Source organism: Paroedura picta, chromosome 6, assembly GCF_049243985.1.
Source record: "Paroedura picta isolate Pp20150507F chromosome 6, Ppicta_v3.0, whole genome shotgun sequence".
In the NCBI taxonomy this organism is placed as follows: domain Eukaryota; kingdom Metazoa; phylum Chordata; class Lepidosauria; order Squamata; family Gekkonidae; genus Paroedura; species Paroedura picta.
This window is the reverse complement of record NC_135374.1, coordinates 123,453,411-123,477,049: the sequence shown is the minus strand read 5'-3', so window position 1 is coordinate 123,477,049 and position 23,639 is coordinate 123,453,411. Positions and strand designations below refer to the sequence as shown.

General features: G+C 48.3%; 1 protein-coding gene across 1 annotated transcript in view; it reads right to left on the bottom strand.

Annotated features, from left to right (window-relative positions):
* The window catches only part of FGFRL1 (fibroblast growth factor receptor like 1), a 165,443-nt gene that overhangs the window by 100,161 nt on the left and 41,643 nt on the right, over positions 1-23,639 (bottom strand). The gene's annotated exons all lie outside the window — the stretch shown is intronic.

Below are 23,639 nucleotides of genomic sequence, written 5' to 3'. Positions count from 1 at the left end.
CCGCTTCCCCGCACCCACACAGCTACCCACCCACAACACTCTCCCACCCCTTCCCCTACCCCACACACCCACGCACACACTCCTGTCTACCCCCCCTCTTCCCTCGGGACATCCCCCTCCCAATTTGCCCCCCTCACGATTCTCCCCCACCCTTCACACACACCCTGTCCCCTCCCCTTTCACCCACCTCTCTGCCTGCCTTCCTTTCTTCCTTCTTACTTCCTGACTTCCTCTACTTCTCCCTCTCCTTCCTGTCTCTCTGTCTCTCCCTCTCATTTGCTTCCTGTCTCTCTCCTTTACTTCCTTCCTTTCTCCCTTCTATCCACCCCTTCAACCACCCCTTGCCCTTTTTTCTCCCTCCCCTTCCTCTTCCTACTTCCTTTCCTACAGTCTGCCTCCCCATCCGCTAGCGCCCGCTGTATTTCTTCTACAGCGGGCTTAATTTGTAGTGTAAACATAAAGCTCAACAACTCACTAACAGAGATCCCAGGGCTTGAAGTGGGAAGAGGAAGAATTGGTTTTATGCCTCGCCTTTCACTGCCCAAAGGAGTCTCCAAGCAGCTTGCAATAACCTTCTCCTCCTCTCTCCACAACAGATTCCCTGTGAAGGAGGTGAGGCTGAGAGAGCTCTGACAGGACTGCTCTATGAGATCAGCTCTAATAGAACTGTGACTTGCTCGAGGTCCCCCAGCTGGCTGCATGTGGAAGAGTGGGGGATCAAACCCCACTCTCGAGATTAGATGCCGCAACTCTTAACCACTGCACCAAGCAGTCTCCATCAAAGGTTTTTGGGCTGCTCTGATGGCTGAGTGAAGAACCAAAGAATGTGTGCGCTCCTCAAGAGTCCCGTCAAAACCAGCTGGGGCCAAGGTCGTTCAAGACAGCCCCCCAAATTCCATGCCATGGACCTCAGACAGAAAGTGCAGATTTCACCAAGGCTGGCCATAGCCCCAGCCTGCCCCTGACACTCAACACCGCTAACTTCCTTAAGCCAAAGCAAGGAGCCTCTGCAATACATGCACCGATGGAGCAGATCTACTCCCCCGTCTCTCTACAAAGCACAGGGGGGCCAGAGTTCTTCATTCATTTACTGACTGGCTTTTTACATCCCACTTTCCTATATTGCTTGAAATAGTTTACTGCAGGTTAATTATTGTATCTCCAATATAAGCCCTGACTGCTTTGTGCCAACAGTTTTTCTCCTTAGGTTTGCAGCAGGAAGGCAAAAAGGATCCTGGCACAAGATTGCCAGTTGTTTGAAACGTAACAGATCTTGAAACCAAAATTAGTAGCAGTGCTGGCAGCTAAAACGGTGTGGAAATGCTCTAATGTTTATATGTATAACAATCCCATTTAATAGCTACCAGATGGGCCTGTTCATCCAATGAAAGGAAGAACGTAAAACTCAGTAGAATAAACTTAGGTCACCTATCATGCTCTATGGAGTGGAGGCTGGACTCTGCTCAGGATTTAAACAAAGTCCAGGACAGCCTAACCAAATTTACATCTTTCATTCTCCTTGGGGGTATTTCTGGCTTCACTGCCACCTAAGAACTGATTCACACTTTCCAAACAGACACACAGCAAGGTCCTCCCAGCTCCATGTAAAACTCCCGACTAAAATCACAGCATGACACCCTGGCAGGCCCCTTCCCTTGACCAAGAAAACACACCCAGCAGGAAGGAAGGCCTCTAGTACTCCCCCCCCCCCGCCACCACCTTGTTCCGACACACAGGGAGCTTTTGGTAATTCCAGCAAATGATCTTCCCATTGGCCTTGGGTGGGAAATGGGGGGGGGGGGACAAGAACCAAAGTCCTCCTGAACTTGCTCTAAAAGAAGTAAGAATCTAACGCCTGACCAAATAATATTAGGCATGTCCACCGTATTATACAAAGACAATTGATGGATACAGTGGGTCTAGTTTGAGATGGTGGGATACTTAGAATCATAGAGTTGGAAGGGACATCCAGGGTCACCTAATCCAACCCCCTGCACAATGCAGAAACTCACAACTTCCTGCCCACCCACAGTTACCCCAATCATCCCCCCACCAAAAATCTCCAGAATCCAGCCTTTGGAGGAAATTCACCTACCATCCTATAGTGGCAATCAGCATTTCCCTGGGTATGCAAGGAAGGGCCACAAGAGACAAACACTGGCACATCCCTTCCTGCTCACCCACTCACAATCTGCCTAAGTTCATAAAATCAGCATTTCGGTCAGATGACAATCTGGCCTCTGCTGAAAAACTTTCAAAGGAGAACCCACCACCTCCTGAGGAAGCCTGTTCCGTTTACATATGACCTGGAACTGCTCTGTCAGGAACTTCTTCCAGATGTTTAGCCAAAGCAGCTGCTGGAGGTCGAATATGGGTCCTCCATAGGGGCCTTGTAAGGACTTGGGCAGCTGCATTTTGCACCACCTGTAGCTTCCGCGTCAGGGATAAAGGAAGGCCCACATAGAGTGAGTTACAGTAGTCCAGCCTGGAGGTGACTGTCACATGGATCATAATAACTAAGTGTTCTGGGGTGCTAGTAGCTTCGCCTGGCATAGATGGAAGAATGCCTGGTAAGATACTTTAGTGACCTGTGCTTCCATGTTCACGGAGGCATCCAGGATCACTCCCAAAGATTTGACTGACTGTGCAGCATAAAGCTGAACTCTGTCAATACAGGGAAGATGAGCTTCCTTGTATGAGCCCTTCCTCCTCAACCATAAGACCTCCGTCTTCAGGGGATTCAGCTTCAGGCGGCTTTGCTGGAGCCAATCTGTCACAGCTCCCAAACATCTGGCCAATGAATTCGGGGGAGCAGACAGCAGACATGGAGGGTAGAGGGAAGCTCGACCACTGGCATGCCAGTAGTGCATGTGCGCATGCGCAGAAGTTTAGCGCATGCACACATGCACAAAACTGCCACAAGTGCGCATTTGTGCCACCTGCATGCACAAACACTCATGCGTGGCGGGTCCGCACATGCACACATGTGCAAAACTGTCATGCATGTGCGTTTGCGCCACCACTTTCGCAGAGGAAAGATAGGATTGTATCCACAAAAAAGCTCACAAAAGCCTCAAAGCTTAATGCCAATTGGCTATTACTTTGTTCTGTTTTCTAATCAATGGAGAGACAGACGGTCATATGGATTCCTTTATTATTATAGGAGCATGGTTACCGGAAGCCAAGGGGTTTGCTTTGTTGTGATATGCAGTTTAGATCAGGGTCATGTGGGGGGCTCAGATGGAAGATTTGTCCAGGGGGATCAGGGTGGCTCTCAGCAGCCCTCCCCATGGCACGGTGGGGATTTTATCACGTCAAAGTTAATATGAACTATATTCTAACAATTTCACAAATGGTGTACAGCTTCACTTCTTGGAAGTTGCTTACCATTTGTTTATTTCCACTGATTAGTCTGCCTTTCTCACTGGGGCTTCAGGCGCATGCCACACAACGAGTCTAAACATTAGTATATTAGTTAGTAATTAAATGCGCTAACAGCTCTTGCTTGGGAATTTCCTGGAGATTTGGGGGCCAGAGAAGGTGGAATTTGGGAAGGGGAGGGAGTTCAGCAAGGACATGATTTTACACAGTCTACGCTCCAAAGCTGCCATTTCCATCAGAAGAACCTATCTCTGGTTCCTGGAGACCAGCGTAATTCCAGAAGACCTACAGCTCTTCTCAGCTCCTTCACCGCTGAGAAACATACCCCTGCAGCAGCCATTCCGTGGCCAGGCCCACAATGTTAGATCAGCATTCAAAGCTACCTATGGACTCACACCTGTTGGGGATCCCTGGTCTAGATAATCCTTCTCCTGAATAACATGTGAAGGGTCGGCTATGTTCGGCTGCCTTGGCGATCACCAAAGCCCGAGGCGTCCAGTGCCATGGTGCGGAGAGGAGGGGTGGCCACATGCAGGCACAACTCTGAGTCTGCAACCGGCCGCTGGCCTCCTCCACACCACTTCGGGCCTCACTGATCCGCCAAAGTGGCCGAACTGAGCTGAAGTGCTCAACCCTAAAGTGTCCTGATGGATCAGACCCATGAGCCATTTGATCCATCTTCCTGTTACAAACAGCAGCCAACAACCAGTTGCCCCAGATGGCCAAACATAGCTCAGAGGTCAAAGACTTGCCCTGGTCTTGTTTCCTAAAAGTGGTATTCACAGATTTTCTGCCTCTGAATATGATAGTTCCCTTTAGCTGTCACTGCTAGGAGCCACTGACGGACTTACCCTCATGAAGCTGTCTAATTCCCTCCCATCACTACATCCTTTGGGAGTGCAGCCCACAGTCCCATATATGTACTGAGCAAAGAAGTTATTTCCTTTTGTCTGTTCTGTGTCTATTACCCATCAATTTCAAGACCACCTCAAGCTATGTTACAAACCACTCTGCCAAAGAACAGAAATGTTAGCCTCTGGACCAGCCTTTTGCAACCTTTTGACAGCAGAGGAAACTCTGAAATAATTTTTCAAGCTTCGAGGACCCCCGGAAGTGATGTCAACTGGCTGTGCCTCCCTGACCCACCCCCGGAAGTGACGTGTCACTGGAAGTGACATCACCAGCGGCACCCTTCGCCCTCCTTTTTCTTCCCTTCACCTACCAAGGCGGCTCTGCCTCCCGATAGCTTGGAATAATGGCAGGAGCTAAGAAGACAGTCCGCCCCCCCCCCCCCCCGTTCTACAGACCCCTGGTTGGGAATCCCTGCTCTGGGATCAGGGTCATTCAGGTCATTGGGATCAGGGGCACTTTCTCCAGGAGGGGCCACTTTTCAAACAGTTCTCCCCAATCAGTGTCTGTATTTTATACTTAAGTGAAAGGTAAATAATTCGGATAAAAATCCTCCCATACATATGCTAAAAGATAAGTTACTGGGCATGCTTGCATTTTGTGGCATGCAGTCTAAGAACTAATTCCATGATGTCACGACACTGGCAGAAAATACAGTGGGACGGGCCTACCTGATGAATATACAGATTCAACCAAACTGGAATATCACTTAATATAGCTTTGTTACCTCACAGTCTAGTAATGCAAAATCCCTGGAGGTGTTTCCTAAGTAGGTACAGGAAGTTTGCATTGAAAACTTAAAAAAAATCTTACAATGAACATCAAACTTGTCCTAAACCACTGAGCGTATGAATTTTTAGAGAAACATTTTTACTTGGCCAGATAAACCTAGAGCAAGGAAGCATAGCTGCATCTGCTATTAGGAAAACACACCGGTTTTTGTATTAGATACATTTTAGTTTTGTATAAAAATTGATTTGGATTTGTGGTTACCGAGATTAAAGGCAGGATCTCTGCTGCCAAATTTCTGACATATGGAGAGGGGGTGGGGAGCTGATTTGCAGCACAGGCACAGGGATGCCCCGAAATACGGATGTGTGAGTTTCTGCATTTGCAGGCTCTTCAATTTTAGAATAAAAACAGAGTGCACAGATAAAGGGCAGCCACACACACACTTTTGCCTCTGCCTCCGTCTCCCCCCTCCAAATCAGTCCTTGTGCCTCTGTTCTTATCTCACGCAGCCTCTGCTGCCACTGCACAACAAACCTCTGCCGCCACAAAACCTCCTGGGGACAAACGATGTTCTGAAAGGGCCAGGAAATGTGGATGGATCTACCGGTGCATCTAGCTGCCTTACAGCACTGAGGGAAGGTTTCACTGTCTCCCTCTTCAAGTCTGCCTCCCATTTGCAAAGCTGCCTGACCCCAGACTGTGTCTCTTACTGGCTGAAAACAGACTGCAAATGCTCAGTCGTTCCCTTATTTAAGAAAAACAGAAATCAAGCAGAATCAAGCAGAAATCAAGAAATTAACCAAAGTCATTCCAGCACAAGGTTTCATGAGTCAGACCTCACTTAGGCTTCTGAAGAAGTCAGTTCTGACTCATGAAAGCTTATGCTGGAATTTTTATATCTGTTCCACGTAATAGATTTCCGGTAAGGCCTTGGAGGAGGAGCTAGTCTCATGGCTTAAGTGCCACTCAGCACTTCACATCCACTCACGGTGGCTGCCCGCCCAAGTGCGCCCTCCTCCAACCGGCTTGCCTGTCTGTCCAGCGGCTAGCCAATCACCTTCCATCTCCCACCCCTGACCACCCCCTCCTGCTTCCACTTCCCTCCAAGACTGAGAGGCTGCAGATCCCTGCCCTGTGAGAGCTGCCCCTGTTCCCTAACAGCTGCCTGCAGCCTTTCCGGGTCCTGGGAGGAGGGAGAGGCTGTCGAGTTCTTCCACCCCACCCCCAAATCTAGCACCCATTGTATTCCCAAAGGCAATGGGCTTGGCTCCTAATATACACATAAACAGTTCCCTTTTTCTTGGCTAACATGATGTCTTTGGGGACTTCTTCTTCATCAGTGTCTCGTAGCAGTGGTCCGCAACCTTTCTAAGGCTGCAGACCGGTGGTGGTGGGGAGGGCGATCCAACGGCCACGCATGCTGTGCACGCGCAAACATGCATGCGTGGTAGATCAGTGCATGCGTGTTTGCGCCATGCATGGCCGCAATGTGCATGTGCGAAACTGCCACGCATGTGCATTTGTGGCCACGCATGGTGCAAACGTACATGCACGGACCTGCCGCGCGTGCGCGTTTGCACCGGCAGCCCAGATTCCCTCTCCCCTCCTCCCACAAAAAGAAGCTTGCCGGGCCACAAGCTAATTGGCCGCTTTTGCGGCCAATTTGCTTGCCGCCTGGGAAGTTTCTCACTGCGGGTGGGGGGGCGGGGAGAGGGAGCCGCGGCTCGGTGGTTGGGCACCACCATCTCATAGGATCACAGCCACCAACCCTCCCCTCCCAATCCTCCCTGGGTGTGCTCTGCTGCCTTCTGTCCCTCTGGACTGCATGCGCCAGGTGCTGCTGCTTCCTTCTCATTACTCCTGTGCCGCCACAGGGCTATCTCCTCTTGTGGGCAGAAACTGGGCTTCTGTGACTGATCTTTGCCACCAGCCAGCCACAGAATAAAGGTTTGCCACAGACGGCCACATCTTCTGTCAGAACCGAGTTTGACAGTGGCAGCCATAATCCTTGACAAAGCAATGACACCCACTGCTAAGCCTTCCTATGGATGGGATGACTCAGGAGGTGCTCTTAGAAGGGCATAAGGTGGCAGTCTCTCGCCTTGGCTGCTGTCCGTGTCTCTTGCTTTGGCTGCCTTGTCTTCCAGTGTTGTGATCCATTTTCTGCACACCTGAAAACGTTTGGTCTGCATTGCCATCTAATGCTGTAATGTTAGTTGTGCAACATTTGCAGTACGTATATACATGCTGTCTAATAACTACATCTTTAACAGCTGTCACTGTTAAAATAATTGAGCAGGGGCGGAATAGGCGGTGCTTCCAGTCAGCGGGCCAATCAGAATGCACGCAGCATATCCTGATTGGGCCACAGACCAGCCACGGTGGGGCTGCGGGGGGAGGGGGAGGAATGGATTCCCCACCCGCACTCCCCCCTGGGCTGAAAAAGCCTGCCACACCCTCTGTACGCCTCTGTTCCTCCCCCCTTCCTGGCCCTGAAAAGGCCCAGCAAGGTGTGCAGAGGCCACGGCCCAGGGGGGAGTGCGGCCAGTGGGGCTGTCTGCCGTGGCGTCTGCATGGCTCAGTGACACTTTCCAGGGCTCTCTTAGACCCTTAGAAACACTGTGGCAGGCCTTTTCCAGCCATGGGTGAGTGCGGCCAGGAGGGCTGCCTGCCACCACCTCCCAAGGCTCACCAGGCCTTTTCGGGGCCAGGGGGCAAGGGGGGGGGGAGAGAACGGAGATCCTCATACAGCCCGACAAGCCTGGGAGATGCCATGGCAGCCCATCCCCCCCCCCCCGCTCTATTTTCTACCTCTTTCTACATCTCTCCTATCTCTTTGTCTTTCTCTCTCTTTCTTTCCCTTTATTTCTCTCCCTCTCTTTCTTTCTTTGTCATTCTCTCTCTGTCTTTGTCTCTCTTTCTGTCTCTGTCTCTCTGTTCTTCTTTCTATTTCTCTCTTTCTTACTTTCTTTCCATCTATCACTCTTTTTTCTCTCTTTTCTTATCTATTTTTTTCTTTTTCTCTCTTCTTTCTCTCTCTGTCTCTCTTTCTTAATCACTCTCTTACTCTCTCTTTACTTTTACACCCGTCCCCCATGCTAGCCTCCATTGTATTTCAAGCTACAATGGGCTTTAATTCTAGTTGTTTTATATTTTGCCCTCCACCTTGAGTCTCAGAGAGAAAGGCAGGCTGTATTTAAAACAAGTAAATAAATATACAGCATTCCCCAACCTTGGCTTCTTACCGAAGTGCCAGCACTAAGGATGTGCTCCTACAGACGTGGCCATCCTCTTAGAACTCACTGGCCTGATTCCTGGGCAAATTACAGACCTGCAGCTTTAAAAGGGGACTCTACCCTCAAGGCTGCTGACAATTTCCGGCCACCTTAAAAAATGGCAAATGGCCAAACTGCCTTGGCTAATTCGAGGGTAGCAGACGTCACTGGAGTCTAAGTGCCTGCACCATCCGAAAAATCTCTCTCTGAGCGTTCACAGGAGGGGGAGAGACAAATGATAGAAAATTAAGATGTCTGTCAAGATCTCCTGGAAGAGGTGGGAGAACACTAGGAGATGTCCTATCATCTTACGTCGGGCTCAACCCAACGTTGTTCAACATGTCCTGAATCTCAAATAAGACGTTATTTGGGCACACTTTTAATATAATTGGAGGAAAGGTGGTATCCAGGGATCTGGACGTTGCCTGGTGGAACAAATGGTGGCACAACAATCCACTCATGGGGTGACACAAAAAAGGGCCACTGTGGGTCTCTGGATTTCCAAGGTTGGCAAGAGCTCCATTTGTCAGGAAAAAGGAGGCAATGCTTACCAAAGAGAGAGACTGGGGGGGGGGGGGGACGACCAGCTGCACTGGAGGCCGACAGACAGGTCAGAAAAGCATGGGAGAAAAGCCCCCCTCCTTCCACTCTCTCTACCCTGATACAATTTTTTAAATCTCTCCTGTGTCCCCCCAGGTTAGCCAGGCTTTTCTCACAATGAAGTTGTTCCAACTTCAAGTGAGACCACCTCACTGCTCTATAGCAGGGGTAGTCAACCTGTGGTCCTCCAGATGTCCATGGACTACAATTCCCATGAGCCCCTGCCAGCGTTTTCTGACAGGGGCTCATGGGAATTGTAGTCCATGGACATCTGGAGGACCACAGGTTGACTACCCCTGCTCTATAGTAGCGATCCCCAACCTGTGGGCTGCGGACCACATGTGGTCCTTCGACTAATTGGAGGTGGGCCCCGAAGGACGCCCTCTCCCCCCCCCCCCAGCCCTTTACTTCATCCCCCCTGGCCCTTTACAGCACACTTCGGGTGTCCTTGTCTCCCATCACTCCCAGATGGGACTATCTCGTTGCAGAGAAACAAGCTCAGGGTTCCCATTGATTTGCCATTGTCATGAGTTCAAATTTCCATGAAAATAAAATGTTCCTTATGTTCATTGTTGTGGCGTGTCTGTATCTTATTTTGAGGGGATGTTTAAACATCACCATAGCAACCAAAGAGCGTTAGGGCAGTGGTTGAGAGTAGAGGAGTAAACTACCCCCCCCCCCACTGGGCCTCAGTAAAAGGCATTGAGTGGTCCCTGGTGAGTGGTCCCTGGCGTTGAGTGGTCCCCGGTGATAAAAAGGTTGACTACCCCTGCTCTATAGGACAAATATACTCAGCGTTTACCTAACAAATCTAAAATTATGTTGCTGCTTCAGCACTATGAAATGTATCATTTATAACTTCATTACCATACAAAACTGTGTTAGCGGCATATTTGTAGAATTTATAAACGGATGAGTTTTCTTCAAGCAAAGCTGCAAATATACCCAATGACTGAGATACAACTACACATTGCGATACTAAAAGAAAACATACTCCACAAGTATTTTTTTTCCAATGCTCAAAAATATTTTAAATTTTTCTACAAGAAAAACTGAAAATGTTCTTGGGTAAAAAAGAATGGGGATTTTTTCTCCTGGCTTTGTCGGTCAAAAACATTTTTTGAAAGTCCAAGGCTATGTCATACAGTGGTATCTCCCTTTAATACTGCCAGCTTTATTTTCAACCCCTTCCCAAATAATTCGCAGCATGGGGTCTGTGTTTCTCACCACTGTTGCACACTGAGCCAGAGACTTGAATATTTACGGAATAAATATAATTAAACTAAGGATTAGTTGTTCCTACAGCTATTAGTTGTTCCTACAGCTATTACCCTAAACCAGAGGTGCCAATGACGTGCCCCAGGGACTGGAACCAGCCCATTCAGGGCTCTTATCTGGTCCACAAGCACCTGGCAATTACCTTTATGGCCAAGTGACAGAACTTTTTTTCAAATTTTCCTGCAGGAAAATCCAGTATCAGCAATGGGGGAAATATCTTGTGGCATCCCTCAAGCGGAGCGGAAGAAGCTAAATATCATAACTGCTGTTATTTATTAAGAATGGCAAAAATATACAATATTATATTTATTATATCCCAACAGAAAGAATGAAAAAACAAAGACCATCCTTTTTTGCAATGGGGTAGAAAATACGGGGCATCCTCTTATTTTTGTGGAAGGAATCTGAACTGGGTAGGTCTGCAAAAGACCTAAAACATCCAGGTTGTGATTGGGGGCATCTTTTTGTTGGTAGGTGGAGAACAGTGTGATGCTGCATTGACGGATTAGCCTTTGAAGAAGGCATTATCAAATATTACCAGCTTGGGGGTCAGAACTGCCCCCAACTTAAAGTCTTTGCTTCTAAAATGGTGCCTGCATCTGTGGTCCTGTGTGTCTGCACAAAACAGGGCTGCACTTCTCTGTTACTGCTATTCATGAACGCATTGTGTGCAGACAAACTCTGGGACTGCGCAGGCCCACGCGGCCACAGAGAACCATGCTGAGCTTTAAAGCTGTACAATATTCCTGCTAATTATAGACCAATACGCCTTTTAAGTACAATTAGCGAACTATGTGTTTGACAAGCGTATCTTCTGGCTTGCCCATGAGAAATAATATTGCAGTTTCAGGCAGGCTTCAGGGAGGGTAGAGGCACACTTGAGCATGGTCTAGTCCTCCAAAATCTTATAGAAAAACTAGGGGCAAAGCCCACTGCACCCAGGAATGCGACAGGCGCTAGGTGCTGGCCCTCCTCCCCCTGCTCTGTCCTCAAATTTCAGATCCAGCACAGTGAAGAGGTTAAAGAGTAGGAGACTCTAATCTCAGGAGTCTGGTCTCCACCACCATTAGCAAGAAGCTGGGTTGCCAACCTCCAGGTGGAGACCTGGAGAGCTTCAGGAATAACTGATCTCCAGGCAGTTCCTCTGGAGAAAACAGCTGGGGGAGAGAGGGGGAGGGAGGGGGTAGAGGAACTGTATCTCACGCCCCACAGGGAGGAGCGCTCAAAGGCTGCCCTGGACCCTGTGGGGCTGGCAGGGGGCATTCCCTCAATTTTCTGTGGCCCCTCCTTAAGGCCTCCCTTGATCCTGTGGGGTTGGAGGGTGGTCTTTCCTGTGACTCCCACACACACCCTGACTCAGGAGAGTGCAAAGGCTGTGCTTGGCCCCATGGGGCTTGCAAGGGGGCTGGACCCCTTCTCTCACTCCCATGATCTCGGGCAGGCTAGAGGCCGCGCTCAGTGTCCTTGGCCAGACGACAGACTAAGCCTCTTCCTCCTTCCTAGCCACCCCACTCGTTGGCCCAGCTTGCCTTTTGGAAGTGGGTCAGCAGGGCGGGATGGCCCTTCTTCTAGCAGGATGGAGGCAGAGGAGGAGACTGGGGCGGGGTGGGACAGACCCGCCATTCGCCTTCCATGAGAGTGTGGAAACTCTTGAGGGCCTCCAGACACCAAAAGGTATCTCCAGAAACTGGATCGATGATGGTAGAAGCGAGAGTTGCCACCATATCTGGCTAAAAGTGCATTGGATGATTGATGGGTTATTGGCCCCACTCCTCTGTGACAGTTTTAAATCTGAATGGTTACTTGCCACAGAGAAAAAAATGGCAAGCCTAGACCCCCCCCCCCGCCTTCATTCCAGCACAGCCCAAGAAGGAAGACACAGAGCGTCAGTTGCTCTTGAGTTCTCCAAACTCCCCCCTCCAGTTCTAGATTTATTCAAACCCCTGCAGAATATTTATTTCACCTGGAAACTAAAAGCCAAAGGAGGGCTTTCCTATTAGCAAGGGGCAATGTGCTACCATCTGCACTTAGTGAGCGCTTCAAGAAATTACACCTGTGTAGGCAGCAGGAATTGGAGTCAGTAGCGCAGGGGTAGTCAAACTGCAGCCCTCCAGATGTCCATGGACTACAATTCCCATGAGCCCCTGCCAGCGGACAGTTTGACTACCCCTGCACTAGAACATGTCCTCTTTAGACGTTCATTTTATGCATCACTCCGCTCTAAGAAGGCATCCGGCATCACTCACCAAAGAAACATCAAGGGGCTTTACGCACCGGGATCTTTGTAGCAAATTGGTCACTGAATGAAAAATCGCCATTTAAAATAGTGGAATTCGTCGTTATGCATACCTGCCTTTGTAGTGGAATCCAGTTGCGTTTTGTATCGTTTCCCACAGGCTTCCGGTCTCGGCAGAAATCACTAGAAAGGAAGCGCTATTGCCGAGCTCGTCCCGCCCCTGGCCGTCAAGCAGCCAATGGGCAGCTGTTAGCATGCTCCCAAACAGCCCCTTTCCCTTTAAGAAAGGTTTAAAAAAAAAAAAAAAAAAACAGACCCATTGCAACGAATCTGTGTTAATTCGTTGCAATGGAGAGACCCATCCAGCTGCCCGGTGTGTTTGAGCTGTCGTTTGATCGTTGCCACGCTCCCTCCGAGTGAAAAAAAAAAAATCCCCCCCCCCTCTCACGGGCCCGATTTTCGGCTGAATGAATGTGTAAAAAATAAAGGGAAAATACATCAGCAAACGGGCTTCTCTGTTCTTTGTGCTTAGTGACTGAAGGGGAGGGACTGAAGCCGGGGAAGCCTCTAAACTGAAAGAGGCTCGCTGGTGCGTTTATCCCCGCTCGCTCGGAGAAAAAAAAAATGGCGATCGCTTCGCCGGAAGATCAGAGAAGAGAGCCAGGGGGAGGGACTTTGTAGAAACAATGTTAACGCACAGGTCTTTTTCGCTAGTGTTGCAGATTGGTTGCAGGAGTGTATCGCTTTCCGGAGGGTGAATCCACTTTTGGGGATTTCCCTGAAAGCGCTACAAGGAAGCGCTTTTTGCAGATTGGTTTCAGGTGTGTGGCAGATTGTCGACGACGTTGTGCAAAACAGCAAATCAGTAGCGTTTTCAATTGGCAACCATTGTGCTATTTTGAAGGCGTGCAAAAAGCCCCCAAGTTTCTCTTATGGGAAGGGAATTTCACTGTATGTAAGCAGACAGCTACGTTTTGCTCAAAGGCCGTTTGACTACGGAATTCATATACCTAAGCAAATGAATGCTCCCTTCTGCAGCTATTCTTCTCCTCTGCTTTATCTGACAAAGGATCAGGAATTTTAGTATTATTATTATTTTAAAATGTTTAATGTTTTATATGACATATAGTTTGTATTTGCTTTATCTAAGAATGGTGGGCATTATGCTCCCGCCCTAAAACAGAACTCTGCATGCACAGGTTTCCCCACCATCGGCACAATGTGCTTCAAGGGCGGGGCGCCCCTCTTCCCTCAGTTTCTGCCAAGCCACCATGAATTCTCTTTACCTAGAGACAATTGGGACCCATGGTGGAATTAGAGTATAGCGACCCTGGGCGCTATACTTGACGGGGGAGGGCACTGGGCCCCATCAAGCCCCCATGGATGGTGGGAGCACATACCTCAACCCATCCACACCCACTGACACCTATCCCAGCAGATGGACGATGGCTCTGCAGCAGATGTGCTGGCCACAGGAAATCTGGTCTCCTGATGCTGAAGACCCAACGTTGGGTGCAACAGCTGTTTGCCATCAGACAGAGCAACATCTGACAGCCACCTGGCGGAAACCCCCATGACCTTCTCTCTAGCAGTGTGGGCGGCCCCCCTCATGGCCCCCAGTTTCCTGTCCAACCTTCCCACCTGTGAGGGAAGGTGGTCAGCCCCTCTGTTGCTGCTCCTCAGTGAGGGCAGCAGGATGTTGAGCATCGGGGGGGGGGCAGTTTGCGGGTGAGTGTTTCTCTGCAGAGGCCCCATTTCCACATCACCAAATCCCACCCGCCCACTTCCCCAGGTGCAGATTGGGATAGGTACACACCTGCTTGGAGCTGAATGGTTCCGCGCACAGAAGCACAACTAACTTTGCACCAACCTTGAAAAACTCAATGCCCAAAGGATGTGAGAGCTCACAACGAGGCAGGAGGGAGGGAACGTGTTTCTGCACATAAGATGTCAATGAACAAGTTACAGGTAAGTATAACTCTGTTTTCATTTTCTGTCTTGTCGTGAAAACCCACACTAGGACAAGAGTGGACAGTTCAACTGAGGAAGTGGGTTGAGACTTTCACTTAAACAGACTGCAGCAACCCTTTTGCAAATTTTGCCTGTTTTCTAGCCTGGCAACCAAGCATGTAGTGCATTTTCAGGGTAGATATATGTTTTGTTTTTCTAGAACCCTGATTTCTAAGATTGCTAATGTTGAGATTCTACGTTATTGGGCCAGGGTTTTAAAAAGATGGTTTTTTAAAAAAATCAAATATATTTAAATGGAGTCTATACAAAATTTTATAACAAAACGATCAGGTTGTAGAAGAGTATAAAAATATGTTTTTGAAATGAATCTAAATAAAGGAACTGATATGAGAATGATTTGGGTTTCCAATAAAGCTTTCATAGGCTGCCCTCCAGCCCCACAAGGGCCAGCGAGGCCATTCGGTGTACCACCGTGCACTACCCTGACAGGAGGGGTCACAGAAAATGCCACCTGTTGGCCCCAAAGGGTCCAAAGAGCCTTGTGCCCCCCAATTGGGGAGGGGTACAAGAGTATATTCCTTCCTTCTCTCTCCCTCTCCCTTTCTTTCACTCTATCTCTTTCTCTTCCTTCCTTCATTTCTTTCTCCCTCTTTTTCTCGTTTCCTTCCTTCTGTCTTCCTTTCTTTCTCCCTCTCTCCCTCCTTCCCTTCTCCTCTTTCTCTCTTCCTTCCTTTTTTTCCTTCCTTCCTTCATCCCCTTACCTTCCCCTCCCTCCCTTTTTTCTTGCTGTCTGTCTGTCTGTCTTCCTTCCTCCCTCCCTCCCTCCCTCCCTCCCTTCATCTCCTTTCCTTCCTTTTGTTCTTCCTGCCTGCCTTCCTTTCACCCTTCCATTCTTTCCTTTTTCTCACTCCCTCCCCCTTTACCTTCCTTCCATCATCCCATTTCCTTCCTTCTTTTCTCCCTCCATCCCTTTCTTTTCTTCCTTTGTTTCTTCTTTCCTTCCTTCATTTTTCCTTCCAGTGTTTTCTCCAGAGGAGATCAGTTGTTATCCCTGAAGCTCTCCAGGTCACCACCTGGAGGTTGGCAACCCAGCTTTTTGGTATTGGTGGTGGAGTGGGGGATCAGACCCGTCCCCTGAGATTAGAGTCTCCTTCTCTTTAACCTCTTCACTAAATTGGGCAGGGAGCGAGGGTGGGGGGTGGGGGGAGGACCAGCACGCAGGGGCGTGTCCTTGCACCCATTGTATTCCTACAGTTTCCCCCCTACAGCTATGGCTCATGTCTGCCAGCTTTTGTCTGCCAGTTTTTATACATGTTTATATTCCTTCCACTTTGAAAGAAAGGAGGGGGAACAAGTCAAGCCTGGGAACAGCTTAAGATTTTCAGAGGTAGCCGAGGGGCCCAAACAGATGTTATGATCACTTCCTACAAATTAGAAAAGGAAAGTAACCCTCTGGTGAATTCCCAGCAGAGGCCACACACAGAGCAAGTCGGAGGAAACTCGCCCCCAGCAACGAACGGAGTGTCTGTCTGAGAGATGAGGCATTGCCGGGCCGGGGAGAAGCGGCAGAGGAGCGATGCGGCTCCTTCAGCGGCTGTCAAGGGGTTGCTTCAGCCGTAATCGAAATGCATCTAAGAATGTCCTCTGAGCTCTCCTCGTGGATCACACCTCCACCTGAGACTCCTTATTGAACCTCAAAAAACAGCTCGCTCTGCTCTTCTGTGAGTGATTCCTACTAGGTATGACGGGAATTCAGGAGCTCTCATTCACTGGTGCTGGGCTTTTAGTCCTTCCGAGAATGCATTTTTTGATGTTGTTTTGTACATTGCAGCTGCAAAATGCCTCTCCTTCAATTCTGTTTAATCCGCTTGAATGCAAACTTTTAAAAAAGTAAGATATATTACTGAACATATTTTTAGTAGCCATCTATTCTGCCAGCTTAGCACAGAGATCAATCACCCTGCCTCAAGGGCAGAGAGATGAACCAGCTGAAGCAGGCTGGCAGTTTATGTCCTAGACATAATACGATCTACTCAAGTACCCCGAGAGTAACTTCTGCCATTGGGCTGCCATCCAATGGCAACAGATAGTAGTACCCTTAAATCCATTTTCCACCACAAACTACAAAATGGCTTGGGTCGACCATACTGGTTTTCTCCACTGAACAATCACTACTATGTATAAATTCGGTTTTGACAACATGTGCAGGTATCATTGTATCATTAACTAGAAAATAAGCCCGCTGTTGAAGAAAGACAGCGGGCCCTAGCAGAGGGGGAGAACAGAGGGGGTGGGCAAGGCAAGGCTGGGCCAAGCAGCCAATGGGGAGCCGAGCATTGGCTGCTTGGCCCTGGAGTGACACCCGTGGCTTCTGATTGGGCCTTCTGAGTGTTTATCCCGGACAGAGCCCACCCTTTCTCCTCCCCCTTAGGGCTTACTCTTTTATTTATTCCACTCCGCAGGAGTGGTTAAAGATGCCGCGTACACCCAAGCAGCAAAAATCAGGAAACAAGCTATCCAAACTGCAGCAGCTGGGGGGGGGGCATTTTAGAAAAGTTGCCCATGTGAAAAACGACCCTTCAAAAAGAGGCTGTCCATTGGGATTAAAATATAAGAATTCTATTCTCAATGGCAGAGAATAAGTCCCATAAACATTCATTCAGTGAGGACTGCCTAGATGATTAGAACAATCAGCGCCTAATCCTGGGCTCAGGTTCCCAGGTACAGAAAAGGTGTGCTCCTTATAAAGACAATTACGTCTGCCCTATAATGCCAATTAAATAAATGACTTATTAATTGCAGTTTCATTAAAACATTTAAAAATTGATCAGGCCATGTGTGAACTACTGAGGAAAATAAAATCAAGAGTCCAGTCAGACACCTTTAAGACCAACAAAGATTTATTCCAGGCGTGAGCTTTTGAGTGCAAGCACTCTTCCTCAGACATGAAAGCTCCCGTCAGGAATAAATCTTTGTTGGTCTTAAAGGTGCCTGACTGGACTCTGATTTTATTGCGCTACTTCAGACCAGCGCGGTGACCGCTTGAATCTACTGAGCAAAGTCCAACTTTATTTCCACTATATTAGGTAGGGCTGAGAGTTAATAAGAGTGGCTTGGGGTCTTGAATATAAGCAGTGCCCTTCTCCCCCACTCCTGAATGCTACCTGATCCCTTTTGCTCAGGGCTCCAAGTGAAATCTGCAGAAACCAAAAACTGATTTACATGACAAAATGTGTGTGTTGTGTGTGTGTGTGGGGGGGGGAGACACACAGAAGAGGGAGCCATTTTCTTGCAGTTTATGGGACATAAACAGGATGCTTCCTTTATTAGCTAGCGCTTTTAACCTCCAGGCTGTCTGCTGCTACAGCTGCCCTATTTCCAGAGAGAACCCCAAACCAAGCATGAAAGGATTGCCCACAGAGATTCAGTGGGTTATCAGTTCTTCACTTGCCGAGTGGTAATCAATCCTGGGCCCTGATCAATTTCACAGGATGGGCCCTGCCAGCAGAACAAAAAGGCCTTTATTTCTATTGCTTATTATAATAAAACCTAATTCGCTGGGAAGGGCATGGCGGAGATGGATGCAAGCCCTATCAAGTAGCATTAATGTTCAGCCAAGATATGGATCCTGTGCTCAAACAAGAGAAAGAGTCTTTGAAGAACACAATCTGGGCTGCCACAATGGTGACTGCAAAACCAGCTGCTCCAGTTACCGTACACAGGATGGGGTCTGGTAAGCTGGGCCGAGGCTCTTATCAAGATGCTGGATTTTTTATTGATTCAAATGGTAATTGCCAAGAATACAAAACATATTGTCTTTAAAGGTTAGAAAACAAGGAAGGACAGGTTGGGTTTCTTCAGTTCACATTAAGGTTGCACATTTCTGTTTAAGTCAGGAGGTCCCAGCGGCTCTGAATCATTTACTGTTTTATTCATCTCCACCTGTCTTTTGTCTCCTGATTACTGCTTCACAAAAGCCTTCAGAAATGAACAGAGCCCTGTTAAAGCATAGGCCTTGGGAGGGAAGGGCCTTTTGTGGCCTCAGACAAAACAAACAAACAGACAAAAAAACCACAATCATTGTTCCCTGTCTGATAACTGGGAATTCGGTGAAATAAGAAGTCTCCATTTTCCACTTCATTATGGCACACAAAGAACAGCTCAAGCTCTGTCCTCTGCCCCTGATTTTGGGACAATCATGGCCACAGGTGTAACTATGCATTAAGTCTCCTTTGCCTTAATGTCAGTTTTCTGACCAATATAAACTGCAGCTCAGCTTTCATAATCCAAAATCACGTCCTTAGGTGTACAGTAGTTCAGTAGGGAGAATAAAATGCTTTATAACAGGGGTAGTCAAACTGCGGCCCTCCAGATGTCCATGGACTACAATTCCCAGGAGCCCCCTGCCAGCGAACGCTGGCAGGGTGCTCCTGGGAATTGTAGTCCATGGACATCTGGAGGGCCACAGTTTGATTACCCCTGCTTTATAATCTACACAGAGCTTGAAATCCTTTCAGACTCGTCCGGCTGCCTGGAAGCAGAGAATGGCTGGGTCCCTGAGATTCTTGGATTATTCTAACCCTCCTACACTCTGCCAAGGACCTGCAGTACTCTGTGCTTCAGCTGTCTATCTCCTCCTCCACATCAAGGCAGTGTATTCAGTCATGTCTCAGGTACCTTTACTGCAGGCCCCTCAACCTCTGACACGCCAAGGCCTCATGACCTCCAATGCAAAAACAAACAACAGAAGTCAACACTGCAAACTGGTCTTCCCTGCTGCCCCAACAGCTTTCTCTTGGGAGGCAGTTGGGGACAAAGACAGGCGGAACATTGAAGGAAGCAGGATTAGATAGAGAGCAGAAGTTTAGCAGCCTGACCACTGGATCTGGGATCAGAGGTAGCGCCTGCTAGACTCACCCAAAGGACCACCCCGGAGAAATAAAAATTTTGGGTGGGTATTTATTTATTTATTATTGGATTTCTATGACTGCCCTTCTCACCACAGCTGACTTGGGGCAGTTTACAACACATATGAGATGCAAAGATAATAAAACCACACCATTAAAAACATTAAAATCAAGTCACTGTAGCTGCCTGATGTCAACTGAGCAGCTCCCTTCTGGCCCAGGATGGAAGAAAACGCTGGAGAAGGGCCCTCGGTGGTGGTGGTCATTGGCCTCAACCAAATCCCTGGAGGAAGAGCTCCGTTTTGCAGGCCATTCTGAACTGAGGTACTTCCTGTAAGGCTGGCAGCTTCTGGGAGCTCATTCCACCAGGTCAGGACAAGGACTGAGAAGACCCAGGCCCTGGTTGATGCCAAGAACACATCATATTGGCAGAGCAGAGTGCTCTCCAGGGGTTGTGGTCAGTTAGGTGGTCCCTCAGCTACGTGGGGCCCAGACCACAATTGGCCTTAAAGGTCAATACCAGTTCCGTTAATCTAATCCGGAAAGCAATTGGAAGCCAGTATGGACAATGGAGATATCCTGGACTGGATGGTGGCAACTTCTAATCTGGCAACTGGAAAGGCGAACAGCACATTCCAATAAGCACTGCTCAGCCTCCAACAAAGGTAGCTGTGACTTTCAAAAGTTCATACCTCGAAAATCTTCTTAGTCTCTAAAATGCTACATGACTGGAATCTAGCTGCTCAGCCCTGTTTGCTGGGGAGGGCAACTTCCCCAGAGAAGATTCTCCATGCACTGAAACAAAAGATTATTGGAATCCAGTGATGAATAATCCACCCGGCTGTACAGTTTAATGCTTTGAAGACATTAGCAACGTCCCACCCTGAATCTGTTTGAGACCATCAACACAAGAGAATACAGATGTCATTCAGATGCTCCAGGGTAGTAAAGAGAAAGAAGAGGTGGGAGGATTTATACCCCACTTTTCACTACTCAAAGGAGTCTCCAAGCAGCCTTCCCTTCCTCTCCCCACAACCAACATTGTGAGTTAGGTGGGGCTGAGAGAGCACAAAAAGAAGGTTGACTTGCCCAAGGTCCCCTGCCTAGATGGCTGAATATGGAGAAGGAGTTGGGAATCAAACCCATTAGATGCTGCTGCTCTTAACCATGACACCACGTAAGGCATCTTTCAAATTCATAATTAATTCCTATGGGACTTTTCACCCATGTAATTTTACAATAATCCCATAACTCACAAACTCTATTAAGATTATTTATTTTATCCTAGACACAGAATACTGAAATCGAGGCACAATAAACAGTGGCATCTATGTAATTCCCAGTGGAAGGCATTACTTCTCAATAAGAACCAAAGTTCTAGTGGAAATCCTTCCCTGGTAGGAGCTACTGACAGTGCAGGTGCGTGCAACTTCAAGAACCCAAATCCAACCTAGGAAATTCCACAAAGTACCCAATGGAACCCATGAGGATTTAAACCACTCCACACCACTGTCCACAGCTGAGATACTCTGGTTCATCTCCCCACAGCCCCTGGATGTCTCCGTTGTCCTAGCTGACAAACTTGCCTCTTCTGACATTGGGGAGGGGAGAGGCTATACTGCACCACCCGTTCCCTATTCACACAAAAGCAGTCCACCATGTCCACTCTCCACAACTGCCCAGCCTGGGAATGCCCCGTGGTTCTTTCCAGCTTTTTACAAGAGTTTTCTCCTTCATGGGAAACTGCCCCGCTCCTTGTTGATGCTAGCCTCCAGTCCATTCTGGTGCTAGATCCCCAGACTCCCTGGCCTTAGTTGCTGCTCTTCCACAATCTCCCCAAGGTGGCATCCAAGGGTCCCATGGTGCCTCAGGACGCCCTTCCTGGTGCCCATCCAGAGTTTTTAGAATGTGGGCAAATTTTGGAGATTTTGTTCAGAACAACTTCTGGCTGGCCAACTGAGAGGTTTTAAGAAGATACTTGGACAGAAACTGCTACTCCAGCCCAAAGATCTCCACTGTACCTTAAGAAGCTCTTGCCCTCAGCAACCCAAATTGGAATGAAGTTTTGAGCACTTTCTAAAGGTTGGCTATTTAACGGGACCATGGGAGATCCCTCAGCTTTCACAACATTTCATAAACTGACTTATTTGGCAGGCAATCCAAAGAAGATGTGTTTCAAATCCAGCATGAACATTTCGCACCCCCACCCACTGCTCCCGAGGCACCCGCCATGCCCCCTCCCCCTCTAGGTTGCTCCCAATATTCTCTCTTAGCCACGCATAGCTTTTAGCTCGTTGCATTCCAACTGATAGCAGAACTATGCAAGCCAGACATACTGGCATTCCAGCCATGGCGAAGTGATCAAGCACAAAGAGAGCCATGAGCCATGAGGGAACATGCGAGGGGGAAGCCGTGAGAGACGGGGTGAGATTAAGCAGCAAGGCCAGCCGTTCACGAGGTCTGGGGAGTCTCCTTCTCCGCACAAGATGGCAAAAGAATAATAATCTGCTTCCATCAAGCTACCACTACAGGGGAGGACCCATGGCTCAGTGGAATGGCCTCTGCTCGGCATGCACAAGGTCCCAGGTTAAAGGAACTGACAGGAGGTGATGTGAAGATCACAGCGTGAGACCATAAAGAGCCACTGCCTCTCTGAGTAGGCAGTATCGACTGCTCATATTTAGCTTCCAGTCCACAAGTACCCCACGTTCTCATTCGCCCACCCCGCTCCCCAGAAGTGCCTCTCCCCCTCCAGTCTGCTGCTTCTCATTTTTGTGACCCAGATGTAAACTCTGCATTTATCTTTATTGAATTACGTCTTGTTCTCATTTGCCCATTTTTCCAGCATGTTCAGATCTCGTTGATCTCTTATCTAATCATAAGACACACACACAAGACTGTTCTTGAGCCCTGGCTGATTCAAATTATTATAAGCGTTCCACAAAGTGAGTGACATCTGTATAGAATGGAAGAGGCATAAATTGAGGAAGCCTGAGGAGATGCCTTTTCATTAGCAAGCGTGAAAGAGGCAATAAAAGCGTATGAAAAAGCACTCCACACAAATCAACAAGGATCTAAAGTCCAGTTCAGGAAACTGTGTCACATGGACCTTAAATCCCCTCCTACCCCCCCCCCCCCATACACACATGCACCCACCTAGGACCATTATCCTCTCCCAATATGACAGCAGCCCTGGCCTAAATTATCCACAGTGTGAAATTTTATCAATCAATGCCTTTTACTACAGGTATACTCCGCTTAGTGGCTCAGGTTGCTTCTGACCGATGGCGACATTCCCAGGGCAGAGAAGTCTCATCTGCCTTGCATATACTGATTAAACCCCCACATGCTGTTGGCAGGACTGACTTGCCATTCTGTGGCCGGAGAGGCACTGCTTATTAAGGAGCAGTATTTGTGAAAACATCTGGCCACAAACAGGAAGAAGTCTTACTACAAAACAGAAAACTTGTATTTGGACCGCCCAGGCCTTCCAAACCTCCATGCAGAGAGCAGCCCCCTGCCCAAGGAGGAATTCACATCAGTGCGTAATTGTACAGTGCCTCAACTCCACAGTGGCACTTCCCCCCCCCCCCCCATAATCACAGAACCCGTCTGTGAGTGGCCTGGTTTTGTGCATTAGTTCTGCACAGAACCATGGGCATCCGCCATACATTATGAACCAGCCCAAGGGGGTGCCTCAAAATGGGTGCCAACCTCATGTCTCTCCTCCTTCCTTCTTCTACTCCTGTCGCAGTTTACAGAGCTGCACTGCAAAACATTTTCCCAGCTGTGCTGTGTTATAATGTGGTAATGGAAGCAACATCCCACATGCTTAGAGATTCTTTTCTCATTAGTCAGGTGACCTTTGTGTGTATTTAACTTTTTTTACAGTCTCCAGACTGATCTTTCCAACACTGGCCCCATTCACATTTCATCTCAGCCTCCCTTTAACATGTCCAGGCTTCTAGTTCAGCCGCACAGCCCAAGCACTGCCTGCCAATAGGTCCCTCTTGCTTAAAATTAGTACAGAAATATAGATTTAAATAAATACATTATAGTATAATCAAATTCAAATTCAATACCATTATTGGCATAGCTAAAAACAAATAAAACTAGACTGTAAAACAAAGTAAACCAAATCAAAATTCAAACTCGGAGAGGTCAAGAGCAGGGGTAAGTCAAACTGCGGCCCTCCAGATGTCCATGGACTACAATTCCCATGAGCCCCTGCCAGTGTTCACTGGCAGGAGCTCAATGGTACAAAAATCTGGCAATGACTTCGGCCATCTGATTTTGAAGAAAATAACTCGTTATCTTCTTGATATCAAGGGAGTCATTTCCTCTCATTAA